The sequence below is a fragment of the Otolemur garnettii genome, unplaced genomic scaffold (genome assembly GCF_000181295.1).
Source record: "Otolemur garnettii isolate 467f Iridium unplaced genomic scaffold, OtoGar3 scaffold00071, whole genome shotgun sequence".
NCBI lineage: Eukaryota > Metazoa > Chordata > Mammalia > Primates > Galagidae > Otolemur > Otolemur garnettii.
The window spans coordinates 1,590,553-1,597,976 of NW_003852466.1; the positions used below are offsets into that span (position 1 = coordinate 1,590,553).

General features: G+C 46.2%; 1 protein-coding gene across 2 annotated transcripts in view; it reads right to left on the minus strand.

The window, feature by feature from the left end:
- The window catches only part of SDCBP (syndecan binding protein), a 26,856-nt gene extending 25,293 nt beyond the window's left edge, over positions 1–1,563 (minus strand). The window contains exon 1 of one of the 2 annotated variants that reach the window (XM_012807570.2): positions 1,465–1,563. The gene's annotated coding sequence lies outside the window, so the exon portion shown is untranslated. Of the gene's footprint in view, positions 1–945; positions 967–1,464 lie in introns of those variants that run through there. The other variant, XM_023515404.1, reaches the window with a different exon arrangement.
- Positions 1,564–7,424: the final 5,861 nt, after the last annotated feature.

Sequence of the window (7,424 nt, forward strand, 5' to 3'; positions counted from 1 at the left end):
AAGTCTCCTGCCTCCGCCTCCCAAGTAGCTGGGACCACAGGCGCCCGCCACAACGCCCAGCTAATTTTTGGTTGCAGCCGTCATTGTTGTTTGGCGGGCCGGGGCTGGATTCGAACCCACCACCTTTGTGTATGTGGCTGGCGCCTTAGCCACTTGAGCCACAGGCGCCGAGCCGTCTACTTCCATTATTTTTATTCCCACGAACCACGGGATCCAAAATACTTATGTAGGACTTAATGCACGAAAGTTTATAGAACTAAGCTGGTAGGGCGGCGCCCGTGGCTCAAAGGAGTAGCGCGCCAGCCCCACGTACTGGAGATGATGGGTTCAAACCCAACCCCGGGCCAAAAAAACAAAAAAAAAAAAGAACTAAGCTGGTAACAAAGAAATGAAAAAAAAATCCATATTTTTAGTGTTCTCCCTTAACCTCAAATAAGAAAATGAAAAGACTGGGCAAATACTGAGTTTTAATTATCACATACATATTCAAAAATCAATCTAATTTGCAAGGCCTGCAACTCCATCTAAGAAATGTACGTATGCTGCAGCATATTAAAACGCAGCAGTTTTTCAACATAACTATTCCTTTTCAAGAATTTAGCAAATCGAGCATGCTTTCTAAGAAATGTACGTAATGCAAAAAAAAAAAAAAAAAACAGCAAAGGTGTGCATGGGTAATAGATCAGATAATCCTAGAAACTCTTCAAAAACGGGCACATTATAAGATTCTATGAATCGATGAATCAACAATCCTATTTTGGTAAAAGCGAAAACTTTCCACATCCATATGCCTTCACTTTCGCATTAATACACGGAAATCCTGAAATGAAAGCTCTGAGTCACCAGGTCTCCAGGGCTACTTCCTTCTGAACACACCCTACTGGAAACATTCGCCCTGAGCTCCGACTTCTCCAGAATAAGCACAGAGCACACAACCTCCCCCACCTCTTTTCAGCAGGGTCCAGGCTTCGCCCATTAAACAAACACTTCCTTCCCCTTTCCAACCCTTGGACGCGCTGAAGACAGCAAGGAAGGTGATTAACAGCTCAGGAAATGCGGACCACGGGGAGGAACCGTGACCAGCCATTCTCTAACCATCTCGAGATCGTATCCTAGAGAACAAGGATACAACAGAGACCGGGTCGCCGACGAGTCCAGAGCCCCCGAGGAGGCTGCCGCTGCAGCTCGGCCCGGCCTCGGTGCTCTGCGCGCCCCCCGGACCCCAGTCCCGACGGGACCCGCCCGGTCAGGAGCGGACGGCGCGCGCGGCCCCGCAAACTTCCGCCCGGGCCCAGCAGGGCGCAGCGAGGGGCGCGCCGCCCCCAGAGAAGGCGTCGCCGTCGCCGCCGCCTCCGAAAACTGCTGTGGACCGGGGCGCTCTCCATTAAGTAGCCCAAAGACCCAGCACCCCTGACACGCACCCAGGCCCAGCACAGGCGTCTGACCTTCCCCGGGGCCACTCACCTAGATAAAGGCACCCGCTCGCAGCTGTCTCCTCGGGTCACTGGCGGAGAGTCCTGAGGCCGGAGTGAAGCAGAACAGCGCACTCTCTAGGACCGCCCGCCAGGCACGTCATGGCACCGCCCCCGCCTTCCGCCCGCGCAGGCGCGCGCTATGGGTCAGGTGATCCCGTCCCCATGGTAACGGGGCGGTGGGCTAGCACGGGGTGATGTGGGTGGGGCGTGGAGGTCATTCTTGCGGCTGCGGGATCCGGGACTGTAGAGCAGAGCGCGCCGCCTGCTGGCCCCAGGGTGCGCTGCCCCGAGGCTGTGTTCCCTGGTCTCTGCCGCCAGGGTTCTTTGTGCCCAAGGGCGGGATGTGTACCTCTGCTCACCATGGCTTTGTTCCCAACGCCTGCAGTGCAAAGAAGGCGAGAGAACTTGTGCCCCTTTTGGGGTAGTTCTCGCCCAGCCTCCCCCTTACACAGCTGCTAAACTGGTGCTGCTATCCCCTCGCTGTACCTCCCCACCACAGGCTCAGAAACATTCCCCCCGCATTGCCCCCTCGCAACTGTTGCCCTATTTTTCTGTGACAATTATTTTTATCTTTTTTTTTAAGTTTATTCAGTTTATTTCCGATCTGTACAGATGATATCCCACCCCCTACACACTCACGTGCACACACACAAACATACCTGAATTTGTATAACAAACTCTTTTGAGTCATAGGAACAGAGCCATACTTGGCAGGCCCACCTTACTGGTTACATTAGATTTGGTCTCTCAGAAACAAAACAGCTGAAGTCCCAAGAAGCTAACTCCCTAGCCAGGGAAGTAAGAGTCATGGAGCCAAAAGCAATAACCTGAAGTATATGCAGATGTCCCCCTTCCAGGGACCCTCTTGAGACCCTCTCCCTCCAGGAATTCCAAGAAACAGTAAAGGGATTGTTGTGCCCGAAAATTATTCTCCCAAGTAGCCCCAACAGACGAACCCGAGACACACTCGGATGTAAAAGGCATGAGGTGAGGTTTTATTTAAACTGGTCTGGACTTTCCTGGCATGCAGGTCTAGGACGAGCCTCGAACCCGGGGTGGAGCAAGTTTTTATGGGGTACAGAAAGCAAGAAGGGGAGGAAGGTATGAGTACACTTTTGATTGGTGGTTGCTGATTTCATTAGTAAAGGAGGATTTGGATTGGTACAGGCGAGGGGTGGGGGAAGGCAGCTGGGAGTGGCTTTGCAGGTTTTACTGGCAGGGGTTGGGGTGGAGGGGCTAGGAATGGAGTTTGTGTAGTAAACAGTGGGGCTTGTGTAGTAAACAACTAGGAATGGGGCTTGTGCAGTAAACCACAAAATGGAGCTAGTCGGGCCCTCTCATTCCCCCCCTTTCTCTTGTGATTGATGCTCAATCCTGAGCTCTATATTCTACAGTATGCACAGGGGCATTCTGGGAACAGAGGACTAAGTGGGGAAACAGTTGCACTGCCATGCAGAAGTCTTTGGTTAAATTTAGTACTGTGCTATGTAAACAGGGGGTTAAGCCAGTGGTGCAAGCCCACCAAAAATTTCTTGGGGGCTGGAAATATTGTGATTGATTCCAAAAGTAGGAGCTGTTACAGAGGTGGGCAAACTGGGTGGTGGGAGAATCAGTAAGATTAAGGGTTGGCCTAAATTCGGGGATGATGTAATAGTACTATTAGTGGAGAGGGGCTCATTTTGGGGGTTGAGTCTTAGGAAGTTTGAGTTTCAGGGGGTTGTCAGGGTCCTTTAATAGTTTCCACTCAGGTATGTAGTCCTTATCGTCAGTGAACGGGTCTGCCAGCTGGACGTGGGTGTAATGGATCCAGGAGGCGATGCCGTCCACTTTGATGGCTGTCAGGGTGGTCAGGATAACGGTGTACGGGCCCTTCCACCGTGGCTCTAGCGACTCCCGCTGGTGACGCTTGACATACACCCAGTCTTCAGGTCGGTAGGCATGTGGGTCAGGTCCCGACCCAGATGAATACAGGTTAATGAGCCTCCGCCAGTCCTGCTGTTGAGTTTTCTGCAACCTTCCCTTACAAAGCTGCTCCTGTCTGTGAACCAGGTGTCCTCGGCATCTGGGAGGGGTTGGTCTGTCAGGTCCTGGCGCACACTGAAAGACTGGGATAGAATATATGGGAGTCCCCTCCTCTTTGAGAATTACCCGGGGCTCATGGAGGGGAGACGAGCCCTGACAGCCCTAATTCCCCTCTCCCCCTGTCTAATAACCCGTAGCTAATTGGCTAAGGGTTTTCTCTCTGATGGCCATCCATTTCTAAAGAGGGGCCACTCCTACTCACAAAGACTCCTCAGCTTTCCTGGTGTCATAGTCACTTACAAATTTCTTTTTAAAGTGTTCCAACATAGTAGCTAATGAGGTGGGCTCCCTTGCTTGTTCCCCATTTCTATTCCAGGTCTCCCTTCCGAGACGCACATTCACACTTTTTGGCCAGTCTTTTAGTCCCATTTTACAGTTCAATTTACCAAAACAGTTATGACTCATTTTATGAGTAGGCAGTACAGATAAGGCTGGGATCTAATACAGGTGGGCCACAGCCTTTTCCTTTTTCTTTTTCTTTTGAATTATTTTTCTCTCTCTCTAATTTCTCTCTTAATTAGAGTCAGTAGAGTCAACTTAGTTGCCAAAATAACCTGGATCTTAGTATACTGATTATTTGCATAAAGTGCAGTAAGAATTATTAATCATCTAGACACTTTGGCTTTGCTGGAACCTTTTATAAGGAATTTTTCAGACCGGACTTTCTTAAGAGCCTTTTATGAGCCCAGGTTTCATCTGTGCCATAAGATACCTGTATGCGTTGGGTACATTCCTCTTCTTTTGAGGTTCCCCAAGCACCTTTCGATTTCTCAGACCCGATAGCAAGCGACCTTCGTTACTTACCACAGATCAGGAAAGGTTACTGATGGGTATCTGGCCAGTTTTCCAAAGGGCTTTCTTTATTGGCCTTATAAAGTCAACCTTAATTCCTTAATGCAGTCTGGACACCTCTGGAAATGCTATTCCAGCCAAAGCCTTGGTAGAATACCAGTGCCTCTATCATGTCCTATAGAACAAAACAGATTCTTATTGAACTTATGCAAATAACTGTATTGTCAGAAACTAATAATACTTATTAATGACTTTTAAATTCCGGAGAAATCAAGGAGAGAGAAAAATACATGTTTTAAACTCTGCTCATAAGTACATACATTGTTTGAAAAGGTACAAATAGCTCAAAAGACAGAGAATTATTTTCTTGACTTCTGGAAAACAGAACACAGAAAGAACCAACAATATTTTAAACAAAAAGCCATAACAAACTAGCCTAGTTTCATATAACTGATTTCTGTTCTGTTTGAAGTTTGGTTAGTAACACTCATAGACATGTTAACTTTTCTAATAAAAGTTTTAGAACTATGCTTTTAGCCCAAAGGTACTCAATTTCTAAAGACATCAGGAATTTGAATTCGAGAGAATTCGTCAGTCTTTCTTAATATTTCTTTTTCTTTTTCTTTTTTAGATGAATTAAAATTAATACTGACAATGTATGTTAGAACAGACCAATATTTTACAATGTTGGAACACATATATATAACCATAACTCATACAAAATTAATCACCATTTCATATTTGACAATGTTTTCTATACATTTTTAATAAATTAAATGAGTTCAATTTGTTTTTCTATGCCTTTTTAGTGGTCTTAATATTTTAAAAGGACTAAATTTAGAGTTGTACTTTTTGTTTTCTGGACCAAGTTCAATCCTGCCAACCTTGGTGCATGTGGCCAGCACTGTAACCACTGCACTATGGGCGCCACACCCAAATTTAGACTTTTGATTTTGGAAGGTTTGTCAAATATCAAAAGGCCTAAAACATTGGTTCAAATAAGATTATATGCTGAAAGATTTTAGAGGAAATACATAGTCAACTGGATCACGTGTAAATTCTTTCACAAATTCTTTTTTCTTCTGAGCTTCACTTAACCTGCACAAACAATCTCCAAACATTCTAAACCTTCTTTAACTTTTGTCCTGCCTTTTACCCTTTCTTATACAACCATTCTGTTTCAGGACAAATTTATCACACAAGATTCTTTCTTTATATCATGTCATTCTTCTTTCTGTCTAATTTTTCTTATTCTCAAAAGCTCTCCACAAAACATAATCTCAGTTCACTATGAAGTAATTAGAAGTTTTTAAAAAGCAAGAATCTTATTCTTTGACAAAGACTCAGTTTCTCTAACAATTTAAACAACCAAATGATTACATTTTACAAATGAGAGACATTCTGTGAGTTGTAACATTGATATAGGATTTTCCCACTCAGGGCTGGACAGGGAACCCCCATTTTTCAGGCTCAGATATCAGACTCGCATCTCCGGGTACAAACACTCTGAGCCTCAGCCAGGTCATGAATAAAGCAGCCTGAAACCTTTTGGCTGGCTCCACCCAGACTAAGGAGCACACACCCTAATCCTCCCCTCAGACAAAAACTGCAGTAAAAGAACCTAATAATCTTGTCTAAGATGAGGACCTGCATTTATCCATTTGCTAGAACATCCATTCAGTTTGTAAAGGTATATAATTTTATCTTTTAAGTTCTGGTCAGAATATCTCTCAGGGCCAATTATTTATTCTTAGACAAGGGACTCATGCAAGAAATCTCTGACCTGGGCCTCCTCCCCCCTTTCGGAGGCTAGCCACCCAGGAGATCTGTTGCTGATATGGATACAGCACTGTTCCTTATGAGATTTACACTCTATCCTCCAGATTTTCAAGGGTTATCTAGAGCTCACTAGACCGCCCAGACCACAATACTTTTCAAGGCATGGCTCCTCTGCCTATAGTTCTGGCACTCTCCACTCTATTTGCATGTCCCTTAGTTTAACAAAATGCCATTTTATTACCGATCTGTGGCCCACAGTCTCAATTCTTAAATTTCTGAGACTAAAAACTTTCATTTTCCTCCAAGATGACATGGCCACAAGGCCACCCAAAGATAGAAAGTGGAAAACCTGGAACTTCCAGTTTCCCTCAGGATAGTCAGGGGCAAAGTTGGAACAGGGAAGAAGGGCACACTCATACATTTGTTTCACTCCCACTTAGTGTTACCTATTTCAGTCATTCTCCAAGCACTCACACGCACACAATTTCAACGCATTTCCTATGAGGGGAGATCTAACTCCACCCTCGGAGTTCTCTCAATCACACCACATCCACACACTCTCACACATCTTTCATAGATCAGCTGGCAATCTGGCAGATCTGGTCTTACATACCTGTCAACAGGTCTGCTGGCGATCTAACGCCCAGGAGGTGATCAAATTCCTCTTTTACTAAAATTGTAGTTGTAGTGGGCTTTAAAAGGGATCTTACTTTACTTGTTACCGGTTTCTCTCTGGTGCTCAGCCTCCCCAGTGACCCGCCCTAGGGACCTCGCCAGCTGAGTCTCAACCAGACGTTCCTCTGGGAGAATTTGTCCCAGGAGCACTCTGAGGACCGCATGGCCAGACTAGCAGGAGTTCCCCATTGGGGTGATCTGTGGTGCAGATAGAACCTGACCCAAGGAATCTGGCTGCATGGTTTTCTTAGCAGGAAACTGACGCAGACAGAAGACTCCAGGCACCAATACTGAGGGTGAGCCCAGTCATTTAGCAGGACCTTGAGAAAGGCCCTAAATTTACAGTTTACACAACAGTCGAAAACACAATCTAAAGAAACCACTTGAAACAGACAGTCAGGACACAGGAAACAATAAACACAGGATATCAACAAGAAACCTGAAACAGAACTGGAGCCCGAGGCTCTTCCAGACCCTATTCAAAGATCCAGTCACTCGGCTCTACTCTGGAACCTGAGACTCTTCCAGACCCTATTCAAAGACCCAGTCACTCGGCCAGAGCCAGAGGTAGGACGGACGTCTCACACCCTACCCAAGGGGGACAGCATCCACAACCGCGTC